The sequence below is a fragment of the Columba livia genome, chromosome 2 (assembly GCF_036013475.1).
Source record: "Columba livia isolate bColLiv1 breed racing homer chromosome 2, bColLiv1.pat.W.v2, whole genome shotgun sequence".
In the NCBI taxonomy this organism is placed as follows: domain Eukaryota; kingdom Metazoa; phylum Chordata; class Aves; order Columbiformes; family Columbidae; genus Columba; species Columba livia.
This window is the reverse complement of record NC_088603.1, coordinates 142,592,180-142,606,559: the sequence shown is the minus strand read 5'-3', so window position 1 is coordinate 142,606,559 and position 14,380 is coordinate 142,592,180.

The window sequence follows — 14,380 nt, the reverse complement described above, 5'->3', positions numbered from 1 at the left end:
AGACACCAATAATTGAGCAACGTGTTATGAACACAGTCACATTCTTATATTATGATGTAAATATATTAAATGCTTCAGAAAGATTTTCTTGATGCTCTTCAATAATAAAATAAATCATAGGTCAGTTCCAGTCTTCTTTCAACATTATTGAAATTGTGCCCCTGTAAAACAGAAAATCGTAACTTTTCTGTTATTTCTTGTAGGGCATACACGTTGCAGTAGACATCATAAAACCCCAGATATATAGAGAATATGAGATCTTTAATGTGGGAAGAAGTGCGTGTTTGCAGCACTCTGCACCAGGAAGCTGCCGGAAGCATTTGTCTCTCAGAGAGCAGCGGTAACGGCAGGGAGCTATTAGTGCTGCTATTAAAAACAAAAGAGAGAAGTGCAGCATGCTACTTTGGGATCGATATTTAATCTAATATGGCCCCTTGATTTCTCTCAGTAATGTCAACCCACTCAAGTGGTTGTTTACAGAGGAAGATCAGGCAAGGTCTCCAGTAGTCAGCGGGGACAGGCCAGGGGCAGGCACTGATGTGACGGAGCTGTTGGTCGCCTTCTGTAAATCAGTGTGAAGACTAGAAGTATGCTGAGATCATCTGTGATTTCACAGAAACCATGCATCCCACTACTGTAAAAACTAACCGCATTCAGTGCATGATCATCTTAAAAAGAGGAGCCTCCAATAACCAACAGGCGATATATCATGGGGAAAAAAATGGAAGTGCAAGTTTTCTTTGGAACTGATTAAAAACTTTCCTTCCATGCAATTTCCAGGTGGATTTATTAAAAGGAAACCCATTACTAAAACAAATAAATAAATAAATAAATTACAGTCTTGAATAGCCTTTATCAAAAAACCCTTGCAGGAACTAACAACAACTTACAGATGCTGTTGTAAGGAGAATTAGTTATATGCTCTTAAAAGAAATAAATGTCAATGTTTGATAGATAGAACCTTATGAAATTTCAGTTAGCTTTAGGAAGTGTATTTTTTAATCACCAAGAAAACTGGTCCCACTGTTTAAAACAAACAAACAAACACAAACACACAAACACACAAATCCACCACAACACAAACTAAAACAAAAAAGGGAAAGTTTCTTCTTAAATATTGCAATCAATCTCTGCTTCTTTAACGCTGCCAGAAGAAATACCAAGATGCAATAAGACAAAAAGTAAACTACTTCCAAACTGGCTTAAGAATAAATGCAAAATTTAAATTCAAGCCACTGGAGAAAATTATTCTAGCTAATCCAAGATCTACATCTGTCGGGTATATGCTAATACATAATGTCATATAGGTTACTCAAAAATAGCTGATCAAGGTATGTAATTGAAGTTGCATTTGTATTCAGGCATCTCGCAGGGTTATCACCCAGCAAAAGGAGTGTGGTGGAAGCATGGTGGAAGGCAATAACATATAAAACATTCACATTCACACATTGCACACTTGGCTGATATATTAATGAAAATGAAGGAATCTGGCTCCTGCATCAGATGTTCCCCTTAAGTACTTCACTCCTGGAATCACTGTGGTAGAATTGCCTTGAGATTTGGTAATTTCACCTTGGGCATAACAGGCAGAATTACTTTGCATGTTTTGTGCAAGTTTTAAAAATACTACCTAGAACGAAGACTTAACTACAACCGGCAGTTGTCACAGGTGCTCTGGGGAGCGGATTGACAAAGCACCAAGGTGATGGAAGTTTTACTGTTGATGCTGCAGACAACCACACAGGTGTTTCAGAGTCGGGAAGACCATAGCCCTGCCTATCTGCCACAGTCAGCATAATAATGCCAGTGTACTTGTGTCTGAGGGGTAAAAAAGGAAAGACTGGACGTGGCTACTGTCGAACAACGTAAATATGTCTCAGCTGCTGGAAATTTCTTGTTCAGCTCCAGCCTTCTTTGAATCTGGACTAGAAAAATACATAAATAGACAAGCAATTTCACTACCATAAAAATGCTGAAGTATCTTAAAAAAAAATTGAAAATCTTCTATATTTTGTCAGAAAATTCGTGCTTAAATAAACAAAAAACATGGAAAAAAATGGGGAATTGTAAAGAAAAAAAAAGCCTTTTGCATCCTTTTATCTGAAAAAAAATTAAAACCCCTCCTCCACATTTTGATCTTGAAATTTCAGGACCTGTTTACCTTTTCTTTAAAATATGCATCAGTAATTTTTTTAAAGTAATTTCAAAATTAAAAAAAAAAATATTCACGATTACAAAAGAGAAATATTCTAGAATTTTTCAGTTTCATGTTGGAAAGGTGGAAAAATAAAGAGCTATTTCCTTTATTCAACCAAATTTTCAAAAGCTTTTTATTCTGTGGTTTTGATACAATCCTCAGAATAAATTTTCCCGTTCTATACTTAACACCTGAGTGTCCATACCACTTTTTGCTGCTACTGCAAATTCTTTGTTCCTATCACATTTGCTTTGCTGAATGATGCAGAGATAAATGCCTGCTACTAGCAGTGCAGCAAACAGCCCATAGCATATTTTTTAGGCAATGCTTAAGCCAATACAAACAGAATCTCTGGTTGTTTTTCAGTTTGCTTCTTTGTTTGTTGAAGCAGAACCCTGTTGTTTCTCAGCAGGGTAGAAACTTCTGGCATCTTCTACTTTCTGGCCCTGCATTGCAAATAGTTTCTCTTAAAAATGAAGACAAAGCATTTACAAAACCATGTAAAAGAGTCGCAGGTGCACATTGCTGGCTGTTTTTATTGTGGATTTTCAAAGATTCTGAGTCACAGTAGATATTTTTAGCTGTGCTTTTAACCACTTTTTCTGCTACATTGCTGAGATGGAAATTATTTTAATAGTGGTTTGGTCTCAGTGCTCATTTGAATTTAGATCCTTTGTCAAATAAGTTCACCTCTCAAATTTCTTTCAATACACAGATCTCTAGCTATCTGATTCTTGTACTGTTAAGCTTGCATTTTCAAAGGTATGCTATTTACAGAGAGCTCTTTAATTGTTTTTGCATGTATAATATACAATTATCAGTTGCATTTTTGTAAATTACAAAAAGAAGGCTGATAGAAAATTCATGAGGTTTCAGAAAATAAATACCTGTGCTACTATCTGTCTTATATATTTTAAACCGCCATATGCTATTTATTCTTGGCTCAAATCAGGTTTCTCTGCAAGAGGCTGAAGTATAACTTCTGCTATTATAGGCAAAGTGAAGGCTAAATTCCATAAGATATTTTAAATTATTAAAAAAGCATCAGATTAGATTTGTGTTCAGTTCCTGCTCATTTGTGAGTTTCAAATGCAGATTGTTATTTTTATCTGTAAATCAATGATCATGGAGGATTATCTCCTTTTTATGTGTTTATTTCTGACTATTTTTTTTTTCTGATTAAAGATTTATTTTAAGAATTATTGTGTTTGGAGATATATCAGAATAGATGTATTGGTATTGAAACATATCAGGGCGCAAATGTCTGCAAGGAAAAGTGATGGAAATAATGACCTAGCAGTTCTTCTCTATTTCTGAGTTCTGTACATTCTCACCTAAATTCATAAATATAACCAACTCACCCATTGATAATAATGAGTGATGTGAAGTGGAACAGGTATTGTAAAGTTTTACCAGGGCCATGGAGAGCTCACTGTGTGCAAAGAGAAATAACAGATCGGCTTGTTTAGCCTTGTAAAACTGGGGCTGAGAAGACAGATTATTGCTTTCCCTAAATATGAAAAAGGAACAGTTATTGGCAAGAGGAAGAACAACTTCTTTCTTTAAAGGCAAATGTCAGTAGAAGAGTAAATTATTACAAATTAGCTGTTAATACATATACAATACAAATGAGAAGAGGATCCATGTCTGATTGTCCTGGTTTTGTTAAAAAGCAAGTTTCTCTTTTAATGAATTTGCCTGTCAGCTAAAGCCTTCATATTAGCTGCATTTTCCTGGAGAATCAGACACATGTTTTGGTAAACATAGCAATGAAATGCAAACTTATTGATAAGCACAGATGGACATCTCGCGAGAGGGGCAACGAGAAACAGGTGACCAAGAAACTGACCAACTGTGTATAGCATTCCATTCACATGAATACTTCATATAAAAGTGGGAGATCACGAGGATCTCATCTCTTTCCTTTTCCCTTTTCCTTATGGCCGACATTAGGAGAGGACCTTGCTAGTCGTCCCTGCGAACTGAGGCCCAGCGACAGAATGAATCCAGCTCCGCTTGGCTTCAGAGTCCAATCCAGGATTTCAGGTGCTGGCTCTGCAGTTGTTGAGACTTTCAAGATTGGTTTTGTATATTTTGTATTATTTTCTCTATTCTTATTAGTAGCATTAGTAAAACATCTTTAATTTTTCCAACTCTTCTCTCTGTCCTTCTTTCCCTCCCGATCCCCTGTCCTTAGTGGGAATGGGGGAGAGGGAGGGGCTGAAGGGGGAAGTGGCGGGGAGTAGGTTAACAATACATCTGCCAGGGTTTTATTGTCACCCCACAATCTAAACCCTCGACACTGATAAAATAATAAAATTCAAGGAATTTCATGGAAGGGATTATGTGACCTGTCTGCTTATAATGTCAGGGACTGAACCAAATGAATGAGGGGGTCTTTCCTGTCCTATGTTTCTGACTTCTTAAGCAGCCCTGGTCAAAAATTTTATTATTGAAGTTCCTGAGAGATTTATCAACTCTGGGAAGGGATTGGGAACCAAATGTATTTGTGATTAAACTTTTATATACGATACCAACATTGTAAATCAGGAATTTAATTATTATAAATTATATAGCATACTGGAATCTCTGCACATTTGAATATTAAAGTTCTAACTCTCAATAGAGTTACATTTTGCTGCCTCCAGGTATAATTTGTTAGTTTGCTTTTTTGCTTCTTTGTTAAGAAGATGCAAGGATACATACCCTTATAAGAACCTGTGAGTTTTGCAAACTGATTGAAAAGAGCATTTACATAGAAACTGGTGATTTTTCTTTCTTTTTTTGCAAGTAGTTTATTATTAATAGTCCTAAGACTGCTCTCAAATTTAAACTTCGATTCTGTTATAATTTCTGCTGAAAATGTTGCCTGTGTTATCTAGTGTTAGTGCATGGGAAAACTGTGTCCAGTTCTCTTTTCTGAAGTGAAATCCCCATCAGCCTACATTAGAAAGCACCCCAACTGTATACTCTGTCATGGGATATTCCTATTTACTATTTTTTGTCCAGTTAATGCACATGAGAGCAGGATCCTGACTATCACACTAGGTGGACAAATATATTGGAAGGGTTTTTAATCTCACTAAATAAAGGACAAGAGACATCAAAGACACAATTCCTATCTATATACAATGTTTCAGATGAAAGTTTAATTGCTTGACAGATGATTTCTCCTGAAAGCTGGAGAGGGAGAAGAGAAACAAGTTCTTGTCTGTCTCAAAAACTGGTGGCCTCTCTTGCAAGGGTATGAATGTCAGTAAGGACATTGCAAAACTGAATGTGAGCATCATCAGGTGAAAGTCTCCTGACCTAGGGAGGTAGGAGCTCTGCTGCAGCTCTCACCGTGTGTATGGACACCCAAAAATTGTGAATGATCCTCTTTCCTCTTTGAAAAGAAGGTGCTGGTTTCATTACCAGGTCCAAAGCCAGAATTGCAGAAGACAAAGTTATCAGGGATCCCTGAGGCAAAGCCTGACAGATTGTCCATTAATCTGTCTCACTGATCCACGAAGACTTACATGATAAGGGAGTAGCTGTGTTGTCCACAAAACAGGGTTCTTTACCTCGTGTGCATACAAATGAGCGAAATTTAGCACACAAAGACAAGATACCAATTTTATTACAGAGTTGTGCAAGTCTGGATGCTGGAATAAAGCCAGCATGCCAGCAAGAAAAGTAAAAGGCATTATATACAAAATCTTATAACTACGTTCACACCCTAAAGAGCCAATTGGTTACACGTTTGCATATTGCATTACGTAATCCTTTTAGGGTATAATGAGCAACATTCAGCTAAAGGACACTTTAGCCAACAGTCTTGAGATACGTGTTAAAGCAAGACTCAACTAATTGTGTGGGCTTCAAAAGGTCTAAAGCTGCAAGGTCAGTAGTGTCTGTAATGCGTGATTAGACATTTCGCAAGTTGCTCTTATCTTTGTTATATGAGCAGAGTGACCTAAAACTGAAAGGATTCATTAGGTTAGCAGCTGCAGACAGGATTCATTCTTTTAAGTGATGACAGCAGCTGTCCTTACTATTTATGGAGTTGTAACTACATAAATGTAACTACTGTATGTGGATCTCACCAGCAGCCTCTCCACAGTTTGAGAACCTAGGAAGACCAAAGTTCTGGACGATTTAACTGTTGTAGCACATGTGCAAGAAATAGGAGTTTTGGATGTTCCCCTCAGGGACAAAGGTGTCCAGCAGTGCCGCGATTGAGAGACGGGACGCAGTTTGATGCAAACAAAATGTCCGCTTTATTAGTGTACTTCACATACATTTATACTTTTCCTCAGCAACGTGCTTCAAGCTGATTGGTGTTTCTGTTACGGTGTTACAGGTGATTGGTCTACACTGTACACTAGACATTCACAGATTGGCTAATGCTAAGACATTTTCTTAAGCAGTTACTACCTTAACTCAAGCAGTCTTCCCTGTGCAAGAACAGGAGTCACTCTTTTACAGGACCACTGTTTTACAACTTTACTAACATAGAGTCAGCACTCTCTATTCCTTCTAAGTAAGGTTCTTGCCTTTATCCTTCCCATGGCCTGTGACCAACAAGTTCCAGCACATCTCCTTTTACCAATTGATAAGTGCTGGGAGTTTTGCTGAGGCCAGCCAAATCCTGTCCCACACAGCAGGGTAGGTGACAGTTCATGCACATTAACTTCCCCATATAGCCGTTTCGTTACTAGGTTTATATTCCTCCCCTGAAGTGCTCTGCAAACTTAAGAGGAGAAGAAGGACTGGACATTGGCCATCATAGAATTGCTCAGAAATAGCATGATGAGAAAGTGACAGGTGATGGCATCAGCCTTGATGCAGACGCTGGTGTGTTACCATCATATGCATGAGAGACAGAAAGGGTGGAGGGAATTTCCCAGGGGCATCTCAGTTGAGATGGCCAAACTTTGTGGCATAGCTGCCTCTCCAAAAGTTCTGAGCACCATGTATATATCCCAACTACCCAATCTGAAGTAAATGCCAAACCCTATCCAACAAAGAGTCAAGAAACTACAGCATTGATCATTCCAATCTACTCTTATTGTGCAATGTTACTTGTTAATGTAGGCATAGCCAAACTTAAATAAGGATTTAAATGCTTTATTATATAAGGATAAATCTAAGGTCTAGATATTAGTGGTTTTGAAAATCATATATGTCTTTGAAAAGTAAAAAATAATGTCAGTCAAATGGCACGTCCAGAACCTTCTGTAACTTCATATCAAGAAAATGGTGAGGGAACTGTGTTATGATAAATTTTTTCAGAATTGCATTGCTAACAGTTCAGTCACTGTTTGCCTTAGGAATTCACTGTGCACAACAAGAAGTAACTTTTAGTTAACAACAAGTTAACTTTTTAGAAAGAGTGATGGTATTTTACAGTAAAAGCTGATAAAAGTAAACCATTAATCTTTTCACAAAACTTCCAGTTGCTCCCAGGTTATTTTGGCACAATTATCAAAGTAGTTTCATTTTAAAAATGTCAACATTTAGATGCAATTAGAGCCTTTATTCTGATGCTGTTCTTTTGTGATATGCACAATTATAGCAGAATGATACGTTGCTTTCTCAAAAGAGAAAGGGGGAGACAGGAAAGGCTGGAGGGGTGAAATTCGAATATTCATTATTGGATCTCGATGCTACGCTGGGAAGCTCTTATGTGTTCCTGTGTATTTCTTTTGTCTTCTCAAATTACAATTTTGCAGCAAGCTAAAATTGTTTTTTTTAACTGTAAGAGAATATGTGAATGGGAAAAAAGCATAACACAGCTGTACAGATCCTAATAAATAGCACGAGCCATAATTGTAGTTGAGAATACTCATTTCAAATCCTCCTAGGGATGTATGTACAAAGGCAAATGCAATAAGCATTTTTCATTTAGGCACAGGATAACACACTGCATTCCTAACTGAGTCTGTGAGCATCGATACTGACATTTGCTAGCAGCAGAAAAAAAATCACTAAAGACAAATTATTAACCACACCTAGCATTTTTTAATAGAAATCTAGCTCTATTGTTATTTGGTGTTGTTTTTTTTTTTTTTTATGTTTGTTTCTTTGTTTGATTTATTGTTTTTTGTGGGGGGAAGTGTTGTTTGTTTGGTTTTTTCTTCTTCTTTTTTTTTTTTTTAAATTATGTCTACATTTTTAACATGAGTTTGTGCCTCATATGGTCACTTTCTGAATTTTGTTAAACTTGATTTTTCTTTGCCCCTTTTTTTCTGATTTTGAGTATTCTTAGCTACCTGCACCAACCTTCATAGATAAATATATGAAAAAGCATGGGACTAAATAATTTGTCACACTTATTTTAGGGGTATTTAAGATGAAACCACTTTGGAAGTGGCTGAAAGCACTTAGCTTTTTTTCAATCAAAAAATTTAAAGAAAAAGGCTCACAAAGCTGTGCTGTATAGTCAACAAACCTTATACATACTCCATCTTAGTAATCCAGTCTTGAAATTTATGCTTTATTGATACGATGAATATCTCTACAGTAACTGTTTCTGTCTGCATCCTCAAGTAGTAAAATATCAGTTACTTAAAGGTTTTAGGTCATCTTAATAGCAAAATTCAAAAGACAGCAATTAGAGGAAAAATCTCAAACTTAAGTTTCCAAAACCTTTTGAGGTAGGAAAGTAATATTAGGACATTCTGAAGGGTGAAAATGGCATACAAAAACTGTGGAGAAAAAAAAAATGTTAAATTAGTTTTCAAGAGAGACCAAGATACTTTATGACAAATGTTTTCTTTGTCATTTAAAGCCATGTAACCAGAGAGAAGATTTGCAAGGCTTGTGGTAATGGTGTTGGGAAGGTGTAGGGCCTGCTGCAGTCTCCAGGCATGCAGCAGAAAGATGAGCATCACCAGCTTTTGTTACCACCTGGGGACATACCCGGGAATTGACCAGCTGGCCGGAGTTGGTGTGATGAGAGAGACACACCACAGGCTCTGGAGCAGAGGCTCTGGAACAGGACCTCGCTTCTTTTCCTTGAGTTGGGTGTTTGTGCCTTTCTTGTGGAACACCAGAACTTCTCAGCTGTACGGGCAGGATGGGTGAATGTAGTCAGTAACAAGGGACTCTCATACTGGATAGTGGGGTCAAATACTTATGATGGCAAAATATTATTTCCTAAGAAGGTATCTGCAAATTTTATTTATGGCCATAGTTTCTGCTAGACACGCTCCAGGGCTGAAAGCTCAGGTTATTTCCTTTAGCATGTGCTCTCTTTGAACCACTAAATAAATGTTCTCTGAGGTAGGCATGGTTTCCTCTGATAGTGTAAAAAAGAAAAAAAATCCTAAAATGCTCATTTCACTGAAGTACTACCATGGAAGGGCAAATTTTCAGTAAGCCTCAGACTGGTCTATTGTTTCACATGTGGAAGTTTGTGGTGTGCTCTGAAGATATGAGAGCATTGGCAGCTCACTGGCCTAAGAGCCTGCAGCTCTGAAATGGAGGCCTGCTGCCAACTCAGGCATGGGCTAACCTGGAATTGGGCAAAATACTTACAGAGAAATTCTCAAATGAACCTTTGTAAGGTCCCAGTTTAGTAGCGCTATGCTTTCTCACATACTTTTAATAAGAGGACTGACTCCTTAGAAAATAAGGTTTCACATCTGCAAAACATGTAAACAAACAAAAAAATCCAAACAAAAGCAGCTTGGCTGGAAAGGTGGTGAGATCTCCAAATGTAAAAGAGAAGTGCCTTAATGTGGACTGCTATGAGTAACTGAATGTGTTTCTTCCCAAGGAAGTTCTCTGTAGGAAAAGGATTTCTTTCTCCTGTTTGTAGACACAATATTGTATAATAGGCTTCTAATTGATTGGTTATAGAGTGATTATATGAAGCGAATTATTCAAAGTTGTGAATATATAAGCCAACTGAAATAAATAAGTTTTCAAGATATGTACCTTGATGCCAGAATGAAAGGTGATTGGCATCCTGCATTTCGTTTCTCAGGACAACAGGATATTTCATTGAAAACTAAGATGGTTCTCCCAAATAAAGGTCATCTGGACATCCACCATGGACTATGCCTAAGATTTGGCTGCAAGAAATGTCACTTACCATTAAGATATACATCCTAGGATTACAAGCACATGATGTTGCTTTTTATCAGTGTGCTAGTCTCCTTTAAAAGAGATCACATATGCAGAAACTTTGGGTTCTGGCATTAGGACCCTAGGCTGGATAGCTGTCAATATTGCCGTGCCACCGGGGCACTGTCACTCTGGTGTAGTGCTTGCAGCTGAGTGCTTATGTCATCTGGGGAGATGGTTGTGTTCAGACATCAGAACCTTGGTCTACATTACACAGTTTTAAACCAGAGTTGTATTAGAAATGTGTAGAGGAAGAAACATAGTAATGCTGTGTACATGAACATCATTACACAAGCAAAAGCTGATGTAGTTTCAGCCATGTCAAATTAATGTTACTTGGATAGTGATAAACTCAAGGGTAAAAAAAAATCTTTTACCGGCACACAGTATGTCTGCATTCAGCGATGGCCTGCTGTGCTATTTTTTATGTTATTGTTTAATATTGCTGGAGCACAGATTTGGTAGTCATTATCAGGTTCTTGTAACAAAGTTAATGTATTTTGGTGACTCTAAAGTTCTTTGCACCAGTGTTTTCTGTTCAAGTTCAGTTAATAACCACTACATAAATGGATGTCCAACTTCTGTAAAGCAGCCCACTGTGGAAGAGATAATTTAACTCCACATCTCTAGATCCGAGCAGGCCCTCAACACTGTGTCTGAATTAAGAACGAAGACCAGAATGAGTACAGGTTTAATATTAACACTTCTTAATTATAACATTTAGACAAAAACAAAATGAAAATTACTACTTTTCTTGTAATTCTTCCTCTAAGAACCTGAAGTTCTTGGGCTTTTTGTGATATCCTTCCTTAAAATTTCACAGTAATCCAAGCTAATAGTCCAGAAGCAGAAACTGAAGCCTGATTTTCTATGGATTTCTGTCTACTATGAACTAAAGAATGAGTTTCCAAATGAAACATTTGCTGTCATTTGCAGAATTTATAACTATGCTCTCTTTTCTGGATTTTCTGACATTTGATAAATAATGAGGTGGCACTGCAGCCATTTTTTTTTTTCCTCCTCGGTCTTTGTTCTTGGCTTTGTCATAAAATCCACCTTTCTCAAACTAGTGCTATCTTCCTGCCTTGGAAGTTACCAAAAAACACAGACAAAGACAAATAGACAGAGCAAGGCTGCAATTGGATAAATTTCGCTTACAAAGCAAACTGGGAGGAAACACAAGGCCACCTGAACATTTGTCCCTGCATCTGAAATTGATGTGAAATGTAGATGTTTTGCTCATGGAGAACTGGCAAAACAGAATACATGTGAAGACAATGCATAACTCTGTCACTCACCTGAAGATAAAAATCCCCGCTGAAGGCTTTCAGGAAACCAGAGTATAAAACATATAGTCCTTCTTCCATTTCCGCACCATACTCTTCACTGTTTCTGGAAAGAAAGATGATGGCTTTCAAAGGGACTGAGACACCACATTGTACACATAACATATTCCACTGAATATCATCAATGACAGCTTATCAGATTACTGACAAAAGCCCGGTGTGTTTTAAAAAACTGTATGCTTCAAGAAGTTTCTCGGTGACTGACTGATGAGAACAGTGAATCTGTTCACTAAACTAGTTTGAATACAGCACAGTTAGCAAGTGCCACTCTGGTACAGGAATATGAATCAGACAAACATCCGATGGAATTAAGATGAATGCTTTATGAGAGGATATGTCACAGAGAGGATAAGGTCACCTTACTTTTACTTTAGGTTTATTTTGACAGCTACCTTTGATGTACGTCTGCATTCATCTGGTTGGAAGTTTTTGAAAAGCTTCCTTTTAAGGAAGCTTAATTGAAGCTAGGCAAGGCTGAGTTACTTTCTACAGTGAAGCTGACAACACGTTTTAGAGCAGTGAGCTGCAGCATACCCTCGATGGTGGGAACAAAGACTATGGCCCCGTAAATTGGTTTCACCTATCCTGTGCTGCTCTCAGGCCTGCAGCATCTTTGCAGCCCAGAAGCAGAATGGTGGCAGATCAGTGGAGACTGGAGAGGTGGAAGCTTTTGGAAGCACAAAGCGTTCATGGTCCATTACCTGGTTCCCTCACCCACCAACAGATTGTAACCAACCCACTTACAGATTGTAAGGGGGAAGACTTACCTGTCTTGAACAGTAGAGAACGTGTTAGCACAATGTATGATTTTGTAAACCTCTGAAAATATTATTCTGAATGTCATTCTCAACAGCCTTTCATGCTGGACATTGGTTAATAGAGATTGAATTGTTTATTACTACTCTTGATAGTCACAGACCTAAGGAATTGTTTCAGATATTTAGTAATATACGGTTTAACTTTATTCATAATAGACTTATTTAGAGATGTAATGCATTCTACAGTATTTGAAAAAAGCTTAATGGAGAAAACTGAAACCAAAGATTTTGAAGGCGATTTTGAAGGAGAAATCTTTAAAAATAAATTTGTAGCTCTCAGTAAGGAGTGCTTCTGAACTATCATAAAAGAAACAAGCACCACAGCACTTAATGTGCTGAATAAGACCTGCTATCTACAGGAAGTTACTTTAGAAATTTGTAGGTACAATATGCATTATGGAATGTCATTACTGTGAAGTATTTCAGTACTTCACAATAACCTTGTAGAAATAAACAGCATTTCCCTACTTTATTCCTAAGTTTAGAGTCTGGAGTCCAGTGAAATGAAGGAAGTCTGCTGATAAAAGCATTCACTAAGTAGAAAATCTGGTTCTTAATAATTTTCACTATGCTACTGCCACATCCTAGTAATATCTGAACTCCATTATTACCGAAGTTTTTCATAGTAGAGTTCCTTATACCTGCAGATCTGTTCTGACAATTGCTAGAAGTATTTTTTTCAGCCACTGCAATGATAAGTTTATGTTACACAAATCCTACCAGGATTCACAGACATGGCATGTTTCTTTTATTTGAGTGAAGAGGTGATTTAAAACCTGAACAGGTTGGGTTTACATAAGAATACAGATAGAAGAGAAGGAGATGTTGTCATCCCTTGTCTTTAAACAGCTTGAGCACTCACCCAAAAATCTAAGGTCTAATTAACTTCTCTGCCTGACAGCCCTCAAATCCTTGTCTCCCACTTCCCTGTAGGTTATGCAGCAGATTCCTGGGTAGTCTAAGTGCTATGTTTGTCTCTTTTGTAGAAATTGCTTCATTTTGTGTGAAACAATCCACAGCTCAGTGGACTATTCAGTGCAAATGTGAACGTCACTCACTGCTCTAATGATGGTATTCATCTGGGAAGGGGGATACTTGCAGCTAAGCAATCCACAAGTATTTCGGATTGAATAAACATTGGAACAAAGTGCACAACACAGGTTTCTCCCATTTCTGCACAAATTTCCTTGTCAGCAGGCTGAGGAGTAAAGCTCACTTTCACTTGCTCTCTTCAACGTATACCAGATGGGTATTTAATTATTGCTTGCAAGTGAAAGCATAGCCTTACAGAGGAGTCCTGCTACAGAACACTCTTCTGTGAGGTGAGGAAGAGGTTCCCATCTATGCAGACAGAGTGATGAGTGTATAGAGGAGCACTCACTATTTCAAACAAATTACCTCTTAGCATTTTGGGCTCAATCAATTCTACTTGGTTTGTCTTCCTCTATCTTTAGGGCTTCAGGTTTTGTTCAATAGCCAGGCAACTGAAAGTTTGCAATTTGAGGGCTGTCTCATTATCAGCAAGTACAAATAATTCAAAGAAACGGGTCTTTATGATGTCCAAGAAGTTACTGACAGGACCAAAACACCCAGAATGGGAGGAGCCTAAAGCCTGAAAATTAAAGCCTCAACAAACATGATTGAGGAGGTGTGAGAAATACTTAATTGTCTTTTCTGCTGTTTTATAAAAGCTTATGAAAAGAGCTACAAAACCTGTTGGTTTTTTATTTAAGTAATCAGTAGAAACATGGAGGGAAAAGCCTTCTGCAAAGAAAGATACAGGGTTTGAAGAGTCTGAAGCAATTTGTCAGTGCTAGATTATATCCTTTTTTATTGCAGAACAATCTTCAATAAGATTAATGAGAGAAACAAAATGAGTTTAATAGAGAAATCTTGTAGGGATCAAA